We start from the raw sequence: 24,164 nt of genomic DNA on the forward strand, positions 1-24,164 counted from the left end.
GCCGCTTGAATGTCGCAGGGTAGAGGCGGCCTGTGGACTCTCTGGGCACACAGTCACCGCGTCGTTTTCCCTTGCATCTGCTGCGAACGTCCATGCGGCGGGAGGTCTGGCCAGTGTTTCTGGGGAAGGGACCGACGAATTTCGTGGTGGGGCCTCCATTACACGTTGCATCGTTCGTTGAAACGAATCGAACATCTTCTCTATTTTGAGATCCATCTGGTGCTGGGAAGCGGTTAAAATCGCCGTCAATGAAGCTGGCGTCACTACCTCGGACTCCGGATTCACGGAACGGTCACGTTGTTTTCCTCCTCGTTTTGGCATTATGGCTTGAGATCGTTGCAGACCTGATCGCTGACCCCACATCTGACACCAATGTTACAAAATTGTGCTACGCGGCGGGCCGAGCGGTTTTTCCTTTCAGGTTGGGGGGCTGAGCTTTAATGAAGGCAGCAGCCTAAACTTGGTAGCCGTCCTATTCCGTGAAATTATAACACACCTTCTCTTTATTTCTCCAGTTTATTCTTAGCACATAACCTTCGTGCCTGATCTTTTCTTCATACATGTGCTTTCTTCTTCTTCTTTTCTGCCCTACGTCTGCCCGTTCGAGCTGACCGCTAACTATCGATAGCCCGGGTCAAGGGCTCTAAGGGCGCTAACCTTTGAATTCGATATTTCGTTACAATATTGTTTAATTGGATTCGACATAAACAAAGGTACGTGTGCCACACCGTATTTTGGTGGTTTTCGCTGTGAGGTCCTATTTCAGGCTTAGGTATGCATCTGTCTGTCCAGGGTCCTCTACAAGAAATTTTGTAGATTGTAGGTGACTTCAGGTGTCGGGCTGGCTTGAAAATGCAGTAGGCAAGCGAGAAATGATGATGCGAGAGGTTTTGGTCTGTTGGTTTCTTGGTTTATTCAGTGTTTATTCATTCACTTAATTCTTTTACGATACTACTCCGGCTTGTAGTTGTATGGTGCGCTGGTGGACTGCGTAGTGCAGTGCCTTGGTATGTGTGACTGAGGGACTGCGTAGTGCAGTGTCTTGTGTTCGGGCTGATGGACTGCCTAGTGCAGTGTCTTGTGTTCGGGCTGATAGACTGCATACTCTTTCGGCCGATCTTGGCGCTGTTATGCAGCTGGCGATCGCACCTGAGACCCGGAAATAATTGCTTATTGCTAACTTTTCATTATTGGGTGACAATAATTGTGGGGTGTGGTAAGTGGGTCGAAGCTGGGTGCTTCGTTGACAATTGCTTAGTGGGTCAGTGTGTTTTGATGAGAGTGTTTTTAGCTGAGGCTGCATCGCAGTAGGTGCGGGCTGCAGTTGGGAATTGGGTTTTTGCTACCTCCGCATCGCGAAGGTGATATCTGAATTTGGGTCGATGTTTCGAGGCCGAGTGGTTACGAAATATCGCCAAGAAGTGGGTGACCGACAATTTCGTGCTGTGTTTTTCGCTGATCGAGAGTTCTTAATTTTAGTAATTGCGTGCGTTGCTTAAGACTATTTTATTTTCCGGAGTGCTGACACACCGCTTTTTGTGGAGAACCGTGGCTGGAGCCATGGTTCGTTAGCTCTGTGGATATCAGTTTGATTATTGTCTCCGGCCAGCGTGGATACGCTGACCCTCCGCCGTTTGTGACGAGCCATGGCTAGAACCATGGTTCGTTACATCGCTATATTAAACGGGATTCTTTCCTCGGCAGTGTGCATAAAAACTTCTTTGGACATCGCCCACGTCCAGCGATCTCAGCATTTTGTCTGGACGTTGATATGCAATGACTGCACCATCAAGTGGCCCATGCGACACCAAGCCGAAGCCTGTTACGCGCGGAACCCAGGCAGAAACGCAGCCCTCCTCCCGCCCAACCGACCGAGGGGCGCTGCCGCATGACGCGCGACGCGTGTTACCGAACCGATCGCGAGCATGCAGGAAAGATAGGTGTTAGACTAAAATTCGAGGAAAATTAGAGCTAAACACAACTCAAAGAGCTAAGCATGCAAAGATAGCTAAAAAATATAACTAATTACGGGAAAGGTATGTTAGTATTAGTGATTTAAGAAGAGGAAGGGAATTAGTAGTTGATATTATGTGGTAGAGGGAATTGAAGTCCGAGCAAAGTACCCTAAATGGTTCGTGCAAGGAATAATTCGATCTACAAAGCGGAAGGAAAAGAGGAATGAAGTTTCTAGTAGATCTAATAGGAATCGTAAAGTTTATGCGGCTCAACAAGTCAGGGCTATCTACATCACCCTTGATCAGGTTGTGCATAAAAATAACACCAAGCATTTTTCTACGACTAACTAAGGTTGGAAGGTTTATTAAAAGCAATCTACGAGGATAAGATGGCAGTCTCACACCTGCATCCCAGTTAAGGCCACGCAGAGCAAAAAGTAAAAAGTTTTTCTGGACTGATTCTATACGGTCCTGGTGTACTTTGTACTGGGGGCACCATACACAAGAGCCGTATTCTAAAATCGGACGATCAAGCGAGATATAGAGAGTCTTCGTTATATAGGGGTCGTCAAATTCCTTTGACCACCTCTTTATAAACCCAAGCACACCCATGGCCTTATTTACCATGGTAGAAATGTGTTCAGAAAACTTCAACTTTGGGTCTAATTTAACACCAAGATCATCAACCAAGGTAATTCTCTCAAGAGAACCACCGCAGAGGCTATAAGGAGCCAATAGGGGGCTGGAGCGATGAAATGTCATTACTTTGCATTTCGAGGCATTTAGGTTTAACATATTTGCACAACACCATGATGGAAAGTTATTGAGATCGGATTGCAAGCGAGAGTGAAATGAAATGTCCTTATACTGGACACAAAGTTTAACATCATCCGCATACATGAGTACTCGAGAGTTTGTTAATACTGAAGGCAGATCATTAATAAAGAGTGTGAATAGTAGGGGGCCTAGATGGCTGCCCTGTGGTACTCCATAAGTAACCTTAACAGGTGAAGAGAAGGAGTTTTTGAAGAGGACTCCTTGAGACCTAGAACAAAGGTAGCTAGAAATCCATCTCAAAAGATTAGGCGGAAACCCTAAAAGGTCAAGTTTTTGTGCTAAAAGGGAATGGTTTACAGAATCAAATGCTTTACTAAAATCAGTGTAAATGACATCCGTCTGCAAGTTACCTTGAAAGCCTTTAATGATAAAAGAGGTAAACTCTAATAAATTTGTGGTTGTTGATCGTCGCCTTATAAATCCGTGCTGGGACGGAGATATAAGTGATTTGCAGAGATGTTGCAAGTGCGGAGTTAAAATTTTTTCAAAAATTTTAGGAATAGCGGATAACTTAAATATACCCCTATAATTATTTGCATCAGATTTGCTACCTTTCTTATGGAGCGGAATAATAAAAGATTCCTTCCAGATGGGGGGGAAGCATGAAGAGTTAATGGATAGGGTGAATAGTTTAAGCAAGGGTCCACACAGAGCGTCGGAACAGTACCTGAGTACACAGCCGGGAACTCCGTCGGGACCTGGTGAAAACACCGGCTTAACTAGTCGAAGATCATGAAGCAGTGAGCTTTCATTTAACAAGGGGCTGAAGATGCCATTCGACCTTGGTAAACTGTATGGATACGGCTGACCAGAGTAGCTTTCATGAGAATAGGTTGTTTGGAAAAATTTGGCAAAAAGATCGGCAATTGCCTGATCATTGTTTGCTGACATATTGAGAAAAGATAACGAGGATGGATGTACGGACGTTCTACGCTTACTATTTACGAAGCTGTAAAACTGTTTAGGGTCCTGTGAAAATCGTATCCTGCATCGAGATAGGTAGTTCTTATAGCATTGAGCGTTAAGAACGGAGAAATTTGACCGAGCTATTACATAGTGAGAAAGAGAAGAGGGAGAACCAACTTCTCGAAATTTTTTATAAAGTCTTGATTTTAAATTTTTTAGACTGGATAACTCCTTGGTAAACCAAGGAGGCTTTCCAGATCTAACCGGACAAGAAAGTGGGACACAAGAATCAAAAAATGTGTCAAGTACATTGTAAAAAATGTGTGTGCCTTTCATAACGTCAGTGCACAAGTACAGAGCGGACCAATCAAAATCCCTAATAAGGTTATTAAGCTTCGTAAACTCGGCTTTACGAAAGCAGCGGACACGTTCAGATAGCCTACTCATTCGATCCAATACAGTAGGGCCAATATCGACTGACACTTCGAATGTAGGATGGTAGGAGTCTTCAGGTATACTGAGCGGAAGGGCTCGGGTTAACAACGCTATGGTCGGATCCGAGACAAAGCACAGATCAAGCAATCGACCCAAGGAATTTTTCACATGGTTGACTTGAGACAGGGATAGGTCTAGCAAGCCGTCGATAAAGTCATGTCGTGACATGGGCACAAGGTTATTTTCGTCATTTCGTCAACACGCACCTTGCTAGTGCAATTGCGGATTCTCTGACGTGGGCCGATTTTTCATCCCTGGGTTTTTTCAAGTGGACAGCACAGCATCCACACTCATAACCAGCTTGCTGTCCCCCGGATTTACACCAACACACCAGCTGAACGCATCAACTCCACCAACACCACCACACAGCTGCGCAAATCAACCGCTTTGCCGGTGTGGCCACCGCCAGCCGCTTGTGCAGCCTTCTACAAATGTCCAGTGTAGAGCCTCAACACTCCACGTCATAGCTCGCCGGACACCTGCGAGGCAGACGCACAGTGGTGCTCCACAACAGAGAACTGCAAAACTCACATATTTCTTGATTTACTCATGAGCTAAAGTTTTTGCTCACATGCAATCGCTCAAAAATACTCAGCGTTAAATAAACTCAACTTGCGCTGTCAGACGCTTCGTTCGGATCACTTTCTTGCTTAGGGTGTTTGTTGGTGTACTCATATATAATCACTCAAAAATACTCAGTGTTGAATAAACTCAGCTTGTGCTGGCAATCGCCTCATTCGCATCAATTCTTACTCACTCACACAAATCTCAGTTTCGTGTAAAATACAATTATATCCAACATGTATGTGAAAAGGTTTACACGCATGCATGCAAAGTCGACGCAGCCGGATTTGGCCCGAAGAGCCAAACCGTTCTTCACTTGAATAAAATCATACGAGCTGAGTTTACTCATTTGCGTCTTTGCTCATAATCGTATTGGCTCATTGCTGAGCCGAAGTAACAGACACCCGAAACACCCGAAAAACAAACGAGCATGAATAAACTCCGCCAGAATAAAAGATGGCAAAGCTTGAATTATCTAAAATCATCTGGAAATATGTGCGCATGCAAGTGTGTATCCGTCAACGCCGAATCAGTTTAATCGGGTGATTTTTTTGTATAAACTTATTTGCAATCACCCAATGCTGTTCTTTGCTGCACAAACACAACGGCCACTTGCTGCACTCGATCGCAAAGTGGCGCTCCACAAACAAAACGGAACTTCTCGTCATTTTTTTTGTTTTCTTAGATGTGGTAGGATAACCCCTATCAGCCCCTCTCTATAAGATTAACCCACTGCCAATACGGCAGCACTATCGCATATGAATAACCCCTAAATATAAGGTCACACTGGAAAAAGACGGAATATACCGCGCTCCAAAAAAGACGCTCGCTCATTCGAAAAGGGGCATTAAGAGAAATAAGACGTGTGCGGCGTAATAAAGAGATACAAAAGTGCATACCCCTGTTTTACTCTCACAATCTCAGAAGTGGGCCTTACTCACAATGTGCGACTTCGAACCAAATCAATTCTCGTCAGCGCAACTACAAAGGTGGCTGGCTGGACTTGGGCTACCAACTCAAGGCTCCAAAGCCGAACTGATCGCACGCGTAAGCGCAATTTCACCAAACGCACGCGGCGACCCACCAGAAGGTTCGATCGACCAAGTGGAACATCAACAGGCGGCAGGCGAAGCACTAGTTTTAGCGTCGTCGGTCGAGGAAGAGGCAGCACCATCAACTCGAGGCATGCAGGAGAAAAATATTCCAAGCATGGGACAGTTGAGCACGGTGGAAGCCGAGTACGTCGCTCTGATGAAATTGCGCGCAGACATTGAAGCAGGAAAAAACATGCTGCGGCAAATCCATGACGAAATAAACAAGATCGTTCACGTCGGCCAATCCAATGACGTCATCGACGAAGACAACGACTCAGTTAACAGCGACAACGATAACAGTGCTACAGTTAACAGCCCCGAAGTTAACAACACCGTTTGCGCTAACAGCACCAATGTTAATAGCGGCCCTGACAGCAGTAATGGAAAAGACGACAATTCAGACGGTGTTGCAAAACGTCAAGACACAAATGTAAACAACATATGCGAATCTCCGACAGCATCGCTTACGTTAGCAAAGGAAGTGACTATGGAATACGACGGGACACAATGCGCCAAAAACTGGGTCATACAGGTAAAGAACATTGCCCAAATCTACAAACTGGACAACGTTACTAAACGAATGCTGCTGATTGCCAAGCTCAAAGGAAACGCTCAGCGCTGGCTCCATGCAGATTCCTCGCGCATCTTGGAATCAGCTGATCACCTGTGCGAGCAATTGATCGTGGCATTCGGGGCAACCATCACCAAAGGAGAACTCAGAGACAGGTTCCATAAGCGCCAATGGCTTTATGGAGAAAATTTTGCCACATACTACGAAGAAAAAATGATGTTGGCCAGGAACATCAACATAGACACAGAAGAATTGAAAGAGAAGATAATCGAGGGAATTCCGTCATCGGGCTTGCGAGATCAGGCTCGCATTCAGTGCTTCTCCGATCCGAAGCAGATTTTGCGTGCTTTTTCGGAGATTCGCCTTCCGGAGCGTATGCAGCACTGGCAAATTCTTCGGCGACCAAGGACCTACGTTGCGCCAAGTGCAAATCGCGAGGTCATTTCGCCAAGGACTGTCTCAAACCAAAAAGGGAGCCTGGATCCTGCTACGCCTGTGGGGTATTTGGACATCTGGTCGGACAATGCCCGGAGAGGAAGAGCGTAACATACAATAATTATGTAAGATACTGTAAGATTTTCTTTTGCAACAATATCTCTGGCAGTCCCATATTGTTCAGTCGCATATTTATGCAGTAATTAATATTACATAATATACACTTATCGAATAAGTCAGGTCGACCCATGTAACGGGAGACATAATAACAAACGACAAGGCATTGTAGCTGAGTCAACAATAACCGCTTCTGCAGCAATTTCTGCCAACGATGCGATCGCTCGTCAGAGGGCAAAAACACTGGTGCAATTGCTGACTATCACAATTGCCCAATAACACAATATCATATTAAATCCAAATTAATTCAATATTAATTCCAATTCCCTTTTACCATATTCTTACTAGACTCAGCACTTTATGTACATTTTGTTACCTATAAATAGAAATTAAGTTTGTTGAATAAAATCAGTATCAGAAACAGTACCATCACTGCCTGTTCACTCATTCTCTACAACTGCAATCAACAGAGGCTGTCGCCGTGTCTTCAGACCCTCATTTGCTCGACGTAGGAATCCCTCTCCGCAGTCCAACTGGTTCAAGTTCTAGTTGCGACGACAAATTTGTAGACGGTTTATGTACCGTATGCATACCAAAACACACACACAAACACACATTAACATTTGGTGACCCCGACGCAGGAAAACCTGCAGATCAAACTGAAGAAGTCACCAGGACTTTTCAATACAAACTGGCAACAAGCCATATACTTACGGTAGAATCTCTTACCAATAAGTAGAACAAATTGGTAGATCTGTCACTTTCAGATCATAAGCCAACAAGATCAACGATTAATAATATCAAGATCACAAGTGCGTTTCACCAGCACAAAACCTCCATCCAGTACGTCGTCTGTACTTATACTTTGTACCACATCGGTTGCGAATAGGAGCGTATCCAGCTGCACAGCGAATAAAATACCCAACGGGTCAAAGTATAAGTAAGAGGCGAAATGGATTCCCACAAGGAGGAACACGCTGCCGCCACAGAGGCATTAAATGAGCAGCAAGAAATTGGAGATGAAATTTCGAAGATAATAAGGAACTTCAAAAAAGACTCTCCAGAAAGGAAACAGAATATAACGTACTTCCAAACAAAAAAGGCGGCTCTCGAGGATGCATGGAACAGATTTAACGAAATCGACACCAAGATATCAAAGGCATATAAGACCGACCACTACGTTAAATTTCGTGAGGACTTGCGTAAAACACTAAAAACGTACGTTGCGATGTTTACTGAAAGCATGGACAAGCTAAATCAGGCATCAAGTGCTCAGGTGGGTAAAAATGACGAACCACAATCGAATGATCAGAGCCAGCATCCAACGGAGGTTTACAGCAAATTGCCTTTACTATGTCGCCGACAAAAGGCCATAGTAGCGTCCATAAAACGCATTTTGAGACAATTCTCAGAGGCGGGAGGACGTACATCAAGTGATTTGATAAAATCACTATGGACTCAAGCACAAGAAGTCCATTTTACTATTCACGAAGAATACGATAACCCAGAGGAAGGAGGATACAACATGGAAGCCTACCTGACCCTGGAAAAAGAGGTTCAAAGTTCATTGGCAAAACCAGCCACATCAAACAATAATGACGTGCAGCTTCCACGCATTAACATTCCCAAGTTTGATGGGGACATACTGAAATGGTCCCAGTTCTATGACCTGTTTTCATGTATGATACATGAAACAAACATGCCCACAGTTCGGAAGATGTGGTATCTGAAAACAACCGTAACTGGAGAGGCAGAAAGATTGATCCGACATATCGATCTAAAGGAAGAAAACTATTTGAGCGCCTGGGAAATTCTGATTGATACATACAACAATCCCAGAGACGTCGCTAGCACGGTATTAAACCGCTTCCTAAATTATAACACAGTTAATGACGACTCCAAGTCATTAAAAGAGTTGTACGTTACAACTATCGAATCCCTGGCATCACTAAAGGGATTGGGCATCAATATATCCACATGGGATCCAATATTGATTGCCGTCATCAAAAATAAGCTGGATGTCACTAACAGAGCCTTTTACGAGCAATCATTGGGAAGCTCAAAGGAAATACAGGCCTTGGACACAATGCTTCAGTTCCTAGAACAAAGAGTTCGAGTTCTAAGAACAGGGAAAAAGACACAAATATCAAAGAAAGAGCCAAAAGGCACAACATGTGCAACAGTAAATACTGGAAAATCGAAGACGCCTCTCTGCTCATTCTGCAAGAAGGCAAGCCATTGGCTCTACGGATGCGATGAGTTTCGCTCCAAATCACCATCAGAACGACTAAATTGGGTACAAAAGCAGAAATTGTGTGTCAACTGTTTTAAAACAAGCCACAAAACAAATGCATGCCCAGGTCGGACATGTTTCAAATGCGACAAAAAACACAATACACTGCTGCACTTGGACATACCATCGGGCGTAAGTACAGAACCAAGAGCACCGACGGTTGGCGCAGCAAGTAACAATAATTACAACCTGTTAGCTACAGCAAAAGTAGCAGTAGAAGCAAACAATGGACAGAGAGCCAATTTCAGAGCCTTGCTGGATTCAGGATCACAGATCAACCTGATCTCTGAACGAATGGCATCAATGTTGTCAGTAAAACTTAATGATACAACATTACGCATCGAAGGAATTGGAGGTCAGTCAAAGACCAGCAGAGCACGAGTAAATGTTCTAATAAAATCACTTCACGGCGGACTTACGCAAAGAATTGAAGCATTCGTACTACCTCAGATAATTGCTGATCAACCAGCGCAAGCACTCGATGAAATGAACTTAAACATACCAAACAATTGCCCATTGGCAGATCCGGATTTCTATAAACCGGGAAAGGTCGACATGCTCATCGGAGCAGAACACTATTATTCGCTACTACTCCCAGATCAAAAACAGCCAAAGTCAGGAGGTCCGTTGCTGCAAAATACAAAATTGGGATGGATTGTGGCAGGAAAAATCAGGTCTGCACACAACTCCGCATCCATTTGTGCAATTGGACTCAACGAGCTAATGGAAAAATTCTGGACTCTGGACAATTTAGAGACGGAAGAAAAACCACGCACGCCAATCGAAGCACATTGCGAAGCTCACTTTATAGAGAACTTACAAACAGCATCGGATGGCAGGTTGATAGTAAAACTCCCATTTTCCGAACACTCTTCAGCCCTGGGGGGATCTTTGGAAACTGCAACGAAACGATTCCTGGCATTAGAGCGACGGATTTCACCAGACACCTGGAACGGCTATGTGGAATTTATGAATGAATATGAAGGACTTGGACACATGAAGATGGTCCCAGCAACTCAAGTGCCGGAGAGACACTACTTCATACCACACCACTGTGTACTCAAACCTGAGAGCACCAGCACAAAGTTACGGGTCGTGTTTGATGCATCATGTAAATCAACAAGTGGAAAGTCTCTAAACGACATTCTGCATGCCGGACCCACAGTTCAGAGTGAACTTATGTCCATTCTACTACGTTTTCGTATACATAAGTACGTATTCACAGCGGACATCGAGAAAATGTACCGACAAGTGTGGATAAATCCAGAGGATCAGTTTCATCAGATGATAGTCTGGAGAAACAATCCATCTGAAGATATCAGGTACTATCGCTTAAAAACAGTCACATATGGGACCACATCTGCTCCATTCCTGGCAACGAAATGTCTGGATCATTTGGCAACTCGGAGCCAACACAGATTACCTATTGGATCTGCTGCATTGAAGAACGATTTCTATGTGGACGACTGTCTTACTGGCGCGGATACCATTCAGGAGGCGATACAAGTTCAACAAGAACTTAATAAAATATTGCTACCGTTCGGCCTTAAACTTCGCAAATGGTGCTCCAACAACGACCAGCTCTTGCAAGGAATCCCTAAAGAGGACATTGTCAACGACGTCAAACTAGGTGAAACATTAGAGCAATACAACGTGAAAACGCTGGGTCTCATTTGGATGCCAAAACAAGACCAACTGCGAGGACGAACCACAAAAAGCCAAGCAACACGCATCACCAAAAGGGTCGTGTGCTCAGAATTGGCCCAAATCTTTGACCCACTGGGTCTCTCTGCCCCGGTGATAGTCAAGGCAAAAATATTTATGCAACAGCTGTGGGAGATTAAACTCGATTGGGACGATGAACTGCCATTACAACTCCAAAACGAATGGAAGGAGTACCGGGAGGACCTACAATCATTAAACTCAATGGAGATTCCCCGGCACGTATATGATGGAAAAGTGCCAGTCACCCAGGATCTACATACCTTTGTAGACGCATCGGAACGAGCCTATGGCGCGGCAGTGTACGTACGAGCCACCTACAAAAACAATCAGGTCTCTGTGCGACTATTATGCTCAAAATCTCGAGTAGCACCCACCGCCAAACAATCCCTACCACGTCTAGAACTGTGCGCTGCAGTTTTAGGTGCCGAACTCACCAATCGAGTTAGAAAGGATCTCCACATGAATCTTGACACAGTATCAGGAAGCTTCTGGACTGATTCCACCGTTGTACTGTCCTGGATTAACGCATCGGCGTCCACATACCACACATCCTTGGCAAATCGAATCGCCAAAATCCAGGCATTGACGAACCAATTACAATGGCGTCATGTTTCATCAGCCAACAACGCAGCAGATGTCCTTTCAAGAGGAATCCTAGCAAGCAAGCTAAGGGATCACAGTCTATGGCTATACGGACCATTATTCTTGCACGGATCAGGAGATAAATGGACAAAACCACCCATCATTGAGCCCAGCAATCTCGAGAGAAAGGCTAAGCATGTCAGCTTGCCAATCGCATCTAGCTCTCTCGGAGAAGAGTTATACACATGCAGACATAGCAACTCGTTCAACAAACTACAACGTATTGTAGCGTACATGTTTCGCTTCTGCTACAAAACTAATAGAGCACCTACAACGACACTTTGCGCAGGAGAACTAAGGCGTGCTCGCACCATGAGCACCATGAGTTCACAGCGGATTTAAAACAATTAAAACGCTATAAAACAGTGGATAAAAAGAGTTCGATCATTTCGTTATCTCCCTTACTAGGAGATGATGAGCTCATCCGAGTTGGCGGAAGACTCGAAGAAGCTCAAATTCCGTTCAACGCAAAACATCCAATCCTGCTACCGTATAACGACCCAATAGTCAAAATGATTATGCGTGAGCTTCATGAGGAAAATCTGCATTGCGGTGCCCAAGCATTAAGGGCAATCGCAAGACAACAATATTGGATTATCAACGACAAGACGATGGCTAGAAGCATCATACATAGCTGTATTACATGCACCAGAGCCAGACCAAAGCTGATGCACCAGATCATGGGCAATCTTCCAGCACAAAGAGTCACGCAAGCACGCCCATTCCTTAATGCAGGCGTTGACTACTGTGGACCAATTATGATCCACCATAAAATCCGAGGAAAACGGCCAGATAAGGCATATATTGCCGTATTCTGCTGCTTCTCCACAAAGGCTGTACATCTGGAGTTAGTAAGTGACTTAACCACAGATGCATTCTTGGCAGCACTCCGGCGATTCCTTAGCAGACGCGGGAAGTGTCAGACTATTCATTGCGACAACGCAACAAATTTCGTCGGCGCAAATAACAAGCTAAAGGAATTAAAAGAAGCAATATTTAGCGAAAAGGCACATGCTCTGATCACAAATCATTGCAACAAAAAACAAGTTGATTTTAAATTCATTCCTCCTCGGGCCCCATCGTTTGGCGGCCTCTGGGAAGCTGCGGTAAAATCAGCGAAAAGGCTGTTAGTTACAACCACAGAAACAGCATCCTTGACGTTTGAAGAGCTGAACACAGTCATAATCGAAATTGAAGCAATTCTGAACTCCCGACCCATAACTCCAATGTCAAATGATCCAACGGATACAAGTGCGCTTACTCCAGGGCATTTCCTGATCGGTGAACCTTTGACCGCAGCACCTGACGTCAACACCGATCGTCAAGAGAAACCTCTGGTTAAGCGCTGGGAATTGGTTTCAAGCTTAAAACATGCATTTTGGAAACAATGGTCTACGGAATACCTCCACGAACTACAAACTCGCCATAAATGGAAAACCACCGCTCCAAACGTGACCGAAGGATTATTAGTGTTGGTGAAGGAAGACAACCTTCCAGTAATGAAGTGGCCAATGGGTCGCATCATCAAAACTTATCCTGGGCAAGACAACCATGTACGAGTGGTTGATGTCAAAACATCGTCCGGCGTATACAAACGCCCCATCAGTCGTCTCGCCCCATTATTCTCAGAGGAGGTAGCAACAAAACGCTCCAAAAATGCTATTCAAGACATTGCGGAAATAGAGGAGCCACCAACACAGCGAAAAAGGTTATCATTACCTACACTAACATCCACATTGTTAGTGTTACTTCTCATGCTGCCATTAGCATTTTCACAATCAATAAATGTGACGCAATTTGCAAACAAGCCTGGAATATTCTATGAGAAACTTGGAACCTCAAGAATGACCACTTCCGAATGGACCATGATTGTATACTACGACTTGGATCCATATTGGAAGGATATGCAAGTCATGTCAGCCGGAATGTCCGAACTAAGACACATGTGCCCTGAACTAAAAAATGTTCCAGCGTGCAACTCCATATTTCAACACTTTCAACATTTGTACAAAGAACTACAAACAGGAAATATGCTAATGAAGGCCTCTCGACAACGCAGATCACCGCTGGATATAGTAGGAAACGTGGCACACCAGCTATTCGGTGTACTTGACTCTACATATGCTGAGAAAATGGCCAAAGTAATCGAAAAGGTACAAACCAACGAAGACTTTCTGCTACATCTACTACGAAATCAAACGTCAATTGTCGACTCCACAATGAACAAGTGGCAACCATCAGCCGAGAAAGAGGAACATATCATGGCGATCACCTAATTCAGTCATACCTAGGGCTCACAGCACAACTAACTCTGCTGACAACGAGTCTTCAACGTATGCAGTCTGACATATCTGATGTATTAATCGGCATTCACCATCGGACAATAAGCCCAACGCTAGTATCTCCTGAGCAATTAAGAGAGCAACTAGACCAAATCCGGGATCACTTACCAGCTGATAAAATGTTGCCTGTCACAACACAAAATGTGATTCAATTATACAGGCTAATGCGAGCCGAAGGAACACTGACTACCACACACGTCATTTTCAAGGTGACACTACCGTTAGTTTCAACATTTCAGCTCGAAGTTTTCAGTATCATGCCGATTCCAGTCTGGGACTCAACAAGTTGGAGCTTGTTCAATCTCAAAACGACCATAATCACTGTGAACACTCACCGAGATCAATTCATGGGATTTACTCCAGAAGAATTTTGACGCTGCTTTAAACTACTCAACGCAGAATACATCTGCTTTGATCAACAAACAGTCTTCAATGTCGACAATCGCTGTGAGTTGCAGTTGTTTAACAATAAAACAGCACCTTTATGTGAAGTGACCCACACGAAGGCGGACATGGTGTGGTCCAAAACTCAGCAAGCAAATAAATGGATTTTTGCAACACACTACAATGAGACTTCAGGCAGTTTGCAACGGGTCTCCATTAATCATACAACTAGAAGGAACTGGCTTGCTCTCACTGTCACCTGGATGCACTGCTCGCAATACAGAAATAAGCATCAGTACCTTCAGCACAACAATCAGTGAAGTCAAATCAACCTACACTCGATTTGGGGACATACGCTTACCAACGACACCCCCCTCGCCAGCAACTGCACAATTGGAGAACCAGACATCAGACTATCTTCAAGAATTGGAAGATTTACGCCTGCAATTAGTGGCAATCAATCAACAAAGGCTGCCACACCATCTCAACACAGTGCAGCATCATCAAATCGCTACTTATGCTGCCCTAGCAATATCAATGCTATTGATTATTGCGTTCATTCTCCGGAAGAAGTATCAATCATGGAACCCAAGGCCGTCAACAATCAACCAAGCAGAGCCATGCGGATCATCACCCCCGATCCCCATTCCACGCCACTTTTCAGTCGACTTGGGCGATGGTTGAACACCAGTTCAACGGCCGGGAGAATGTTCAGTCGCATATTTATGCATTAATTAATATTACATAATATACACTTATCGAATAAGTCAGGTCGACCCATGTAACGGGAGACATAATAACAAACGACAAGGCATTGTAGCTGAGTCAACAATAACCGCTTCTGCAGCAATTTCTGCCAACGATGCGATCGCTCGTCAGAGCGCAAAAACACTGGTGCAATTGCTGACTATCACAATTGCCCAATAACACAATATCATATTAAATCCAAATTAATTCAATATTAATTCCAATTCCCTTTTACCATATTCTTACTAGACTCAGCACTTTATGTACATTTTGTTACCTATAAATAGAAATTAAGTTTGTTGAATAAAATCAGTATCAGAAACAGTACCATCACTGCCTGTTCACTCATTCTCTACAACTGCAATCAACAGAGGCTGTCGCCGTGTCTTCAGACCCTTATTTGCTCGACGTAGGAATCCCTCTCCGCAGTCCAACTGGTTCAAGTTCTAGTTGCGACGACAAATTTGTAGACGGTTTATGTACCGTATGCATACCAAAACACACACACAAACACACATTAACACATATCGTTCATCAAAAAAAGTTTAATCTCTAGAGAAATTCGTTTGGAATCAGTTTTGGAATTATATTTTGGGCTTAATAAAAGCCAATTGAAAACACTTGGAAAAATTTTATGTTATGTTTTGAAAGGAAGAATAAAATGCTATTTTTATTTGAACGTAGTGTCGAACGAGTCTATGAGTCATGGTGTGGTTCTTGGCAGAAATTTTATGAATGCATGCGACTTAAACTTGGACTTAAGTACTTTAAAAATGGTTACGTTAGACGCTTTGAATTCGGAAGCCAATGTGAATTTAAGTGAAAATCCAGCAATTCCGATTGAAAATGATAAAATGCAAATCAAAACGGTTGGAAAACATACTAGTATAATAAGTAGTACAAAGAGTAGAGAAAATTTAGATAAAATAGTTATAGATGAGGTAATCAAAATAGATAATGGTAATGAAATTGTTAGTGATACCGTTAGTGAGGAAGTTAGTGAAATTGTTAGTGATACCGTTAGTGAGGAAGTTAGTGCAATTGTTAGTTAAGCCGTTAGTGAAGAAGTTAGTGAAATTGTAAGTGATACTATTAGTAAAGAGGTAAACGAAATTGTTAGTAAAACCGTTAGTAACGTTGTTAGAGAAACAGGAGTAACTAATGAAATGTTTGCTGAAGAGTTTAGCGATTCTACCAGACCAAAAAATTCTAAAAAGAAAACAGTCAATTCGATAAATAACGATGCGATGGTTATGAATGAAATCCTTAACAGCAAAGCTGATGACACATACAATGATATTATTGTTCCAGACATCTTTAATATTAAGATGAAAAAGTTGATTACATCTGCGGGGAGAACATAAGTCATAGGCTTAAGTGTCAACTAAGGCAAATAATCGAAGACTATTACGTAAAGACGGTAAAACCAAAAGAACCTTTAGTCAAATGCGAGATAAAACTTAATTTAGAGAAATCAAAACCTTTTAGTTGTGCTCCAAGGCGCCTATCATATACCGAGAAAGATAAACTGCAAACATTGTTAGATGAATATTTAAGAAAAGGAATAATACGACCCAGCGAGTCTGAATACGCTTCACCTATCGTACTAGTCAAAAAGAAAACGGGGGATTTAAGGTTGTGTATAGACTTTAGAAAACTCAACAAGACCTTGATTAAGGACAACTATCCCATACCCCTCATCGATGATCTGCTGGACAAATTAGCCAAAAAAAGAGTCTTTACGAAACTTGATCTCAAAAATGGTTATTTCCATGTATTCGTTAATGAGGAATCGTTTAGATATACATCGTTCGTGACACCTTTAGGACAATTCGAGTTCCTTAGAATGCCACAGGGACTGAAAACGGCATCAGCAGTGTTTCAGAGGTTTGTTAATAAAATATTCGATGATTTAATTAGGGATGACAAAGTTATTGCATATATGGACGACATCATGGTAGCCAGCAAAGATACGCAGGAACACTTAGAAACGCTAAAAGAAGTCTTTATTAGGTTGGCTCAAAACAAATTAGAATTGCTTATAGACAAATGTGAGTTTTTACAATCTGATATCAAATATCTGGGGTTCACAATCAACGGACAAGGTATAAGGGCAGATGAAAAAGGATTAGAAGCAATCAAAAACTTTCCAATCCCGAATAAGATACAGGTGGTAAAAAGTTTTCTTGGCTTATGCTCCTATTTCAGGAGATTTATAAAAGATTTCTCAACTGTTGCCAAACCTCTTTACGATCTTCTGAGAAAAGATACAGAGTTTAAATTTGGTGAAGACGAATTAAATTGCTTTTCATCGCTTAAGGAAATGCTAATGCAAGCACCCATTTTAGCACTTTATAATCATAAAGACGAGATAGAATTGCATTGTGATGCAAGCGCTCTTGGTTTCGGGGCAGTGCTACTTCAGAAGAAAGACGACGGAAAACTGCATCCAATCTTTTATTTTTCTAAGCGTACAACTGCAGCGGAATCAAAATATCACAGCTTTGAGCTGGAGACAATGGCAATTATTTACGCACTACGCAGTTTTCGCATATATTTATATGGAAAACGTTTCAAGATCGTTACTGACTGTAATTCACTAACGCTAACGCTCAACAAAATTGAGCTCAACCCGCGTATTGCTAGATGGGCTTTAGAGCTGCAAAGTTATGATTATGAGCTGAGCCATAGAGAAGGCAGCAGGATGCAGCACGTAGATGCGCTAAGTAGATGCACAAACATTCTCATTGTAGAAACAAACACGTTTGAAGACAACTTAGTTATTTGCCAAGCCAAGGACCAAATAGTTAGAAATATCAAGCAACAGTTAGAAGAAAATGAACACAAGTTTTTTGAAATGAGAAATGGTGTAGTTTACAGGAAAAGCAATGACGGAAGATTTTTATTCTATGTTCCAACCGAAATGGAAGATCACGTGTTATACAAATATCATAACGAAATATGACATATAGGCAGAGACAAAATGATGAATATAATAGGCAAAAGCTATTGGTTTCCAAACGTAAAAGAAAAATGCTCCGGTCATATTGAAAATTGTTTGAAATGCGTAGCGTTTTCGCCTATTTCCAAAAGGAAATAAGCCATTTGAACTAATCCACATCGATCACTACGGTCCGGTTGATTCAGGAAGATCAAAAAAGCACATCTTAGTAGTAATTAATGCTTTCACAAAGTTTCACAACAAAAACAACGAATACACGGGAGGTCATCGCTTCGTTAAAAGACTATTTTAGAGCATACAGCAAACCCAAATGCATAATTTCAGATCGAGGAAGTTGTTTCACATCAAACGAGTTCGATGAGTTTTTGACAGAGACTGATATTAAACACACTAAAATCGCAACAGGATCGCCACAAGCGAATGGTCAGGTGGAAAGAGTCAACAGAAGCATTGGACCAATGATAGCGAAATTAGTGGAGCCAGAAAAGGGTATACATTGGGATGTAGTGATAGACAAAGTAGAACATGCATTAAATAACACGCAGCATCGAAGCACAAAACAAGTTCCGTGTAAACTATTATTCGGCATAGAACAGAGAGGAAAAATAGTAGACGAATTAAAAGAAAAACTAGAACAGTTGAATGATGTACAAGAAAGCAAAGATTTAACAGAACTAAGAGAGGATGCGGCGAAAAATATAGAAATAGCCCAAGCATACAACAAAAAGCAACATGACAAGGGCCTAAAGAAACCGAAAGAATATAAAGAAGGAGACTATGTGATGGTAAAAAATTTTGATTGCACAGTAGGAGCATCTAAAAAATTAATTCCCAAAAACAAAGGGCCTTACGTAATCGAAAAAGTATTAAGAAATGACAGGTTTTTGTATAGGACGTAGAAGGTTTTCAAGTATCCCGTAACCCGTATCAAGGTGTTTGGAGTATTCAAAACATAAAACACTGGATAGGCAACAAAAATAAATGTTAATATATAAGTAAAACTGTAATATACTAAGTACAAGAAAAAACTGTAAACTATTGTAAAACTCCCGTATATCTAAGTGAATCAGGTGATCCAACAGTCAGGATGGCCGAGTTGTGGTAGGATAACCCCTATCAGCCCCTCTCTATAAAATTAACCCACTGCCAATACGGCAGCACTATCGCATATGAATAACCCCTAAATATAAGGTCACACTGGAAAAAGACGGAATATACCGCGCCACTAACCATACAGTATATAGATGTGCCAGTTCATACAACGAAAGGGGCGCAGCTGAGCTTGCAGCGAACGTTCCCAGATCTTCGGCTTTGGGAATGGCCGCGTTCGGATCTGGGAATTGCCGCGTTCGACTCATGACGTCACACGAGCCGACTGGCAGCAAGCATGCATGTGTTGTGTACGTGTACACTCCAAAATATATGATTGTATGCATAAAATAATTTTTAGCTGCCGAAACCGACTTTGTTCGAGATTTCAGTTTACGTAAACGTGTGTGTGCCATGTATTCACACATACTGTGCTTGTGTGTGGGCTCTACAATTGTTGGCCGCTTGAATTGGTTTTTCGTTTTGTTTTGAGGGCTGATGTGATGTAGCGACCTATTTAGGGCCGGATCAACCCCCAACCGGGCCCTGGGCAACCATCAATCTGGGGCCCTCCTTTATTTTGTATTTTTCTCAGTGGCTATTATATTTTTTATTCATTATTTGGAGTTTTGTTTTTTCAACAAAATTTTTCTGTTATCCCTAGGGGGCCCTAGGCAACTGCTAATCCGGCCCTGGACCTATTCCCGTCGTAAGACTTCATATTTTCTTGGTGTATTCTGTAGCTCGACTCGACGCGGGTTGAGTCATTGACGAAGCCGAAAGCAGAGGCAAAGGCTAGCCTAAAAGAGAACCGCGCGCCCGTCGCAACATCAGCTTTTCAAAACAAAACGAAAAAATATTTTATGAACCGCTTCGTCAATGACTCAACCCGCGTCGAGTCGAGCTACAGAATACACCAAGAAAATATGAAGTCTTACGACGGGAATAGGTCCAGGGCCGGATTAGCAGTTGCCTAGGGCCCCCTAGGGATAACAGAAAAATTTTGTTGAAAAAACAAAACTCCAAATAATGAATAAAAAATATAATAGCCACTGAGAAAAATACAAAATAAAGGAGGGCCCCAGATTGATGGTTGCCCAGGGCCCGGTTGGGGGTTGATCCGGCCCTAAATAGGTCGCTACATCACATCAGCCCTCAAAACAAAACGAAAAACCAATTCAAGCGGCCAACAATTGTAGAGCCCACACACAAGCACAGTATGTGTGAATACATGGCACACACACGTTTACGTAAACTGAAATCTCGAACAAAGTCGGTTTCGGCAGCTAAAAATTATTTTATGCATACAATCATATATTTTGGAGTGTACACGTACACAACACATGCATGCTTGCTGCCAGTCGGCTCGTGTGACGTCATGAGCCGAACGCGGCCATTCCCAGATCCGAACGCGGCCATTCCCAAAGCCGAAGATCTGGGAACGTTCGCTGCAAGCTCAGCTGCGCCCCTTTCGTTGTATGAACTGGCACATCTATATACTGTATGGTTAGTGACCGCGCTTCAAAAAGGACGCTCGCTCATTCGAAAAGGGGCATTAAGAGAAATAAGACGTGTGCGGCGTAATAAAGAGATACAAAAGTGCATACCCCCGGACAACTATCCCATACCCCTCATCGATGATCTGCTGGACAAATTAGCCAAAAAAAGAGTCTTTACGAAACTTGATCTCAAAAATGGTTATTTCCATGTATTCGTTAATGAGGAATCGTTTAGATATACATCGTTCGTGACACCTTTAGGACAATTCGAGTTCCTTAGAATGCCACAGGGACTGAAAACGGCATCAGCAGTGTTTCAGAGGTTTGTTAATAAAATATTCGATGATTTAATTAGGGATGACAAAGTTATTGCATATATGGACGACATCATGGTAGCCAGCAAAGATACGCAGGAACACTTAGAAACGCTAAAAGAAGTCTTTATTAGGTTGGCTCAAAACAAATTAGAATTGCTTATAGACAAATGTGAGTTTTTACAATCTGATATCAAATATCTGGGGTTCACAATCAACGGACAAGGTATAAGGGCAGATGAAAAAGGATTAGAAGCAATCAAAAACTTTCCAATCCCGAATAAGATACAGGTGGTAAAAAGTTTTCTTGGCTTATGCTCCTATTTCAGGAGATTTATAAAAGATTTCTCAACTGTTGCCAAACCTCTTTACGATCTTCTGAGAAAAGATACAGAGTTTAAATTTGGTGAAGACGAATTAAATTGCTTTTCATCGCTTAAGGAAATGCTAATGCAAGCACCCATTTTAGCACTTTATAATCATAAAGACGAGATAGAATTGCATTGTGATGCAAGCGCTCTTGGTTTCGGGGCAGTGCTACTTCAGAAGAAAGACGACGGAAAACTGCATCCAATCTTTTATTTTTCTAAGCGTACAACTGCAGCGGAATCAAAATATCACAGCTTTGAGCTGGAGACAATGGCAATTATTTACGCACTACGCAGTTTTCGCATATATTTATATGGAAAACGTTTCAAGATCGTTACTGACTGTAATTCACTAACGCTAACGCTCAACAAAATTGAGCTCAACCCGCGTATTGCTAGATGGGCTTTAGAGCTGCAAAGTTATGATTATGAGCTGAGCCATAGAGAAGGCAGCAGGATGCAGCACGTAGATGCGCTAAGTAGATGCACAAACATTCTCATTGTAGAAACAAACACGTTTGAAGACAACTTAGTTATTTGCCAAGCCAAGGACCAAATAGTTAAAAATATCAAGCAACAGTTAGAAGAAAATGAACACAAGTTTTTTGAAATGAGAAATGGTGTAGTTTACAGGAAAAGCAATGACGGAAGATTTTTATTCTATGTTCCAACCGAAATGGAAGATCACGTGTTATACAAATATCATAACGAAATATGACATATAGGCAGAGACAAAATGATGAATATAATAGGCAAAAGCTATTGGTTTCCAAACGTAAAAGAAAAATGCTCCGGTCATATTGAAAATTGTTTGAAATGCGTAGCGTTTTCGCCTAAAACAGGAAAAGAAGGATGTTTACACTCCATTCCAAAAGGAAATAAGCCATTTGAACTAATCCACATCGATCACTACGGTCCGGTTGATTCAGGAAGATCAAAAAAGCACATCTTAGTAGTAATTAATGCTTTCACAAAGTTTGTGCGCTTATATGCAACAAAAACAACGAATACACGGGAGGTCATCGCTTCGTTAAAAGACTATTTTAGAGCATACAGCAAACCCAAATGCATAATTTCAGATCGAGGAAGTTGTTTCACATCAAACGAGTTCGATGAGTTTTTGACAGAGACTGATATTAAACACACTAAATCGCAACAGGATCGCCACAAGCGAATGGTCAGGTGGAAAGAGTCAACAGAAGCATTGGACCAATGATAGCGAAATTAGTGGAGCCAGAAAAGGGTATACATTGGGATGTAGTGATAGACAAAGTAGAACATGCATTAAATAACACGCAGCATCGAAGCACAAAACAAGTTCCGTGTAAACTATTATTCGGCATAGAACAGAGAGGAAAAATAGTAGACGAATTAAAAGAAAAACTAGAACAGTTGAATGATGTACAAGAAAGCAAAGATTTAACAGAACTAAGAGAGGATGCGGCGAAAAATATAGAAATAGCCCAAGCATACAACAAAAAGCAACATGACAAGGGCCTAAAGAAACCGAAAGAATATAAAGAAGGAGACTATGTGATGGTAAAAAATTTTGATTGCACAGTAGGAGCATCTAAAAAATTAATTCCCAAAAACAAAGGGCCTTACGTAATCGAAAAAGTATTAAGAAATGACAGGTTTTTGTTAAAGGACGTAGAAGGTTTTCAAGTATCCCGTAACCCGTATCAAGGTGTTTGGAGTATTCAAAACATAAAACACTGGATAGGCAACAAAAATAAATGTTAATATATAAGTAAAACTGTAATATACTAAGTACAAGAAAAAACTGTAAACTATTGTAAAACTCCCGTATATCTAAGTGAATCAGGTGATCCAACAGTCAGGATGGCCGAGTTGTGGTAGGATAACCCCTATCAGCCCCTCTCTATAAAATTAACCCACTGCCAATACGGCAGCACTATCGCATATGAATAACCCCTAAATATAAGGTCACACTGGAAAAAGACGGAATATACCGCGCTCCAAAAAAGACGCTCGCTCATTCGAAAAGGGGCATTAAGAGAAATAAGACGTGTGCGGCGTAATAAAGAGATACAAAAGTGCATACCCCTGTTTTACTCTCACATAGATTACCATTTTTTTTAAATTAAATTTTGAATCAATTCATAATCAAATCAGTTCCATTAACTCATTCTGCCTGCGTGCAAATTGCTTTAAAGTGTTTTGATACAAGAATTTGTCGGAAAAGTGAAGAAAATAAAGAAAACAAACATCAACGAGAAGGAACGTGTGAGTCGCTTCTGGGGACGCGACTCTACTTATACCCGTACTCAGTCAGCATATACATTTTTAAGCATATGATTTTTTAGAATTTTAGAATTAAAAAAAAATTTTACATTTAACATTTTTTTGCTACATCTGATATCTACATCTACAATGTATATTCTACATCTAACATGTAGATTCTACATGTTCCAATTAGATTCTACATCTCCTCCGCTAGGGATTGCTCGCGCACTGAACGCAGCAGAGTGTGCGAGCGAGAAGGAAAATGAGTTGCTTGGTTGGTGGCAGGAGGGGGCAGGGGAAGCAACTGAAAATTAATTTCTTCATTCTGGCTATAATTATGATCCGATCTAAATCAGATTCGGCAGTCTGGTAGATATGGGCATTCTCTACGACACTGCGTTTTTAGTTTTATCGTATCTTTAAAAATGTGCCTGCCACAGATTTTCGTCCTTTGTGTGGGCGGAAGGGGGCGGGGCGAAATTTTGAAATACACTTGTAGCAGTAAGATATCCCATGAGTCTGGAAACCAAATTTGGTTACCCTAACTCTTATAGTCTGTGAGATCTAGGCGCTCATCG

General features: G+C 42.1%; 1 protein-coding gene across 1 annotated transcript in view; it reads right to left on the reverse strand.

Moving 5' to 3' along the window:
• LOC121404062 (synaptic vesicle glycoprotein 2C-like) overlaps window positions 1-24,164 on the reverse strand; it is a 196,393-nt gene that overhangs the window by 56,918 nt on the left and 115,311 nt on the right. The gene's annotated exons all lie outside the window — the stretch shown is intronic.

Source organism: Drosophila obscura, unplaced genomic scaffold, assembly GCF_018151105.1.
Source record: "Drosophila obscura isolate BZ-5 IFL unplaced genomic scaffold, ASM1815110v1 contig_183, whole genome shotgun sequence".
NCBI classification, from domain to species: Eukaryota; Metazoa; Arthropoda; class Insecta; order Diptera; family Drosophilidae; genus Drosophila; species Drosophila obscura.